Source organism: Callospermophilus lateralis, chromosome 3 (assembly GCF_048772815.1).
Source record: "Callospermophilus lateralis isolate mCalLat2 chromosome 3, mCalLat2.hap1, whole genome shotgun sequence".
NCBI lineage: Eukaryota > Metazoa > Chordata > Mammalia > Rodentia > Sciuridae > Callospermophilus > Callospermophilus lateralis.
The window spans coordinates 79,342,747-79,345,476 of NC_135307.1; the positions used below are offsets into that span (position 1 = coordinate 79,342,747).

General features: G+C 35.4%; 1 pseudogene; it reads left to right on the forward strand.

The window, feature by feature from the left end:
• Positions 1–212: 212 nt before the first annotated feature.
• Positions 213–1,040, forward strand: LOC143393924 (olfactory receptor 4L1-like; annotated as a pseudogene).
• Positions 1,041–2,730: the final 1,690 nt, after the last annotated feature.

Genomic DNA, 2,730 nt, shown 5'->3' on the forward strand with positions numbered 1-2,730 from the left:
TTTACTGCTTAAATATCCATACCCTGAAAACTATCCCTGTTTAAAATATCAGTTTTTTTCCAGATGATTTTCATCTAAGAGGATTTCTGAAAATTTCTGCATGAATATGAAGAACAGCTCTACAATATCTGAGTTTTTTTGTTAGGGCTCACCAGCACTCTGGAACTGGAAATTTTCTCTTTTGCATATTTTTGCTGGCCTATGCAGCAATCATGGCAGGAAACCTTCTCATTGTGATCACTGTGACCTGTGACTCTCACCTTCATTCCACACCAATGTACTTCCTCCTTGGAAACCTCTCCTTTCTCGACATGTCTTTTTCCACCATCACGACCCCTAAAATGGTGGCAGATTTCCTCAGGGAGAAGAAAACTACTTCCTTGTGGGGCTGTATGGCTCAGATGTTCTTCCTCCATTTCTTGGGGGGCAGTGAGATGACTCTTCTCATAGTTATGGCGGTTGATCGGTACATTGCCATCTGCAAGCGTCTTCACTACACAGCCATCATGAGCCGCAGGGTGCTGGTGGGCTCTGTGCTGCTGTCCTGGTCTGTTGGCTTGGTGCACACCAAGGGGCAGATGGTCTTCACTGTCACCCTGCCCTTCTGCGGCCCCAACATAGTGGACGACATATTTTGTGACCTTCCCCTGGTAATAAAGCTTGCCTGCTCTGAGACCTATGTTCTGGAGTTGCTGGTAGTTGCTGACAGTGGCCTCCTGTCCTTCATCTGATTCATACTCTTGCTTATTTTCTACTCTATCATTCTGGTAACTATGAGACATGGATCCTTGGGTGGGCTCTCTAAAGTTCTGTCCACACTGTCTGCTCACGTCACCGTGGTCACTCTGTTCTTTGGGCCCTGCATCTTCATTTACACTTGGCCGTTCAGTAGTCTTTTAATGGATAAATTTCTTTCTGTGTTTTATTCAGTCATTACATCCTTATTGAACCCCATTACTTACACACTGAGGAATCAGGAGATGAAATCAGCCATGAACAGACTGAGGACCCAACACACTAGCTCCATACACACCTTCTAAACAATAGTCATGGAGATGAAGGGTTTGTGGAAAACCCACATAATTATATGTCAGAATAGGTTGGCCTGAAATGGTTCCTTGTAGCTTTTTAAATATTTTCATATCATGTGTTTAAAGTTTTACAAAATGTCCCATTGTTGTATTTCTATATGTAGTTTTATTGAAAGAAAAATTATTTTAATTGAAATCTATTTCAGATATGCATTAGTAAATTGGTTTTTTTTAATTTTATTTTTTTCATCTTTCATACATTTGATTCAAGTGAGTTATGCACTTCCATTTTTACCCCAAATACAAATTGCAGAATCACATCAGTTACTATAATAAGTATTGTGATTGAAAATTTGGCTCATTAACTATATTTAGAAATTTAGTAGTTACTGAAAAGAAAGAAAAACTGAATTTCTATACTTTAAATCAAGGATCTTTCAGCTCCATTCTATAGATGAGTAAAGAGAGTCAAGTTTATGTGAATTCTTCTGAGCCCCAGGTGTGGGCATATACATTTACATTTTTGGGGATCCTAATAAGTCAAAAGATTATTTTGCAACAGGGTAAACAATTTGTTTTTATGACTGAACAGAAGCAGATATCAATTGATATCCACTGATAAAAGAATGCATTTTTTCCTTAACAGAAATTACAGCTAACAAGGGTGACATTGCACCTTTTGTCTTATCTTTCATTCATGTTTGTGTACAGATTTACATCATGCACCTTTCTAAAAACAAGTAGGTACATTACTTTAGTGTTCGTCCCCGGAACAAAGAAAAACTAAAGTAGCCCCCATAGAATCCTGGAATTTATACTATGAAAAAACAAGATTAGGAAAGCTGATAAAATTGCCTACAGAAACCCTAAATTTGGTTAAATAGACCATCCATGACCACTTGAAGATGCATATGTAAAGCTAAGGTCATAATTGACCCTCAGCTAAATGCTCTAGGACTTGATATATTACTTTTTTCTTCCTAAATTAATTCTCTCTCATGCTATGTTTATATTATGATTAACTGGAAAATTGTTTACTATTGTCCCTCAAATAATGCTTACTTGTTATACCAATGTAGTGATTTAACTTGCATAAGTGCCATTCAGTTTTCTTTCTTCTCAAAACCATCAATATGGTAATTCTAGAGAGAATTCATTAATTCAAAGTATTGTTATTTTTTCATTATATAAATCAAACTCAATTTAACCAACTGTGCCTTAATTAATAACTAAGGTACCTACAATTTCCTAATAATACAAACATTTTCATGATTAATATCTTTATACCCTCTCTGCATGTAAACCTGTGTAAAAATTTCTGTAGTATAAACACCAGTAAGGAAAATAATTAATTTCACTAACAGCTACAGATTATTACCTACTTTCAACTGCAGAGCCAGAATTTCCACTAGTCAGTATTCTAAATTTTGTTTTCTATATAATCTAATAGCTTGCTGCTTTATTGCTTTTTCAGATTCCCAGGAATTTTGGAGCCTCCTTCCCATATCCATTAGCTATAAACTTAAATTTCTTGCTCTTTTATTATCTTCATTCACTAAAGTGGGTTTTCTTTACTTTTCTTATTGATTGGAATGATATAGATCTGCACAGTAAAATAAAGTAGTTATTACTATATATGGATAGGTAAGCATAAATTTAAATTATTTTTTATTAGAAATTGAAAATTTAGCTCTTCAGA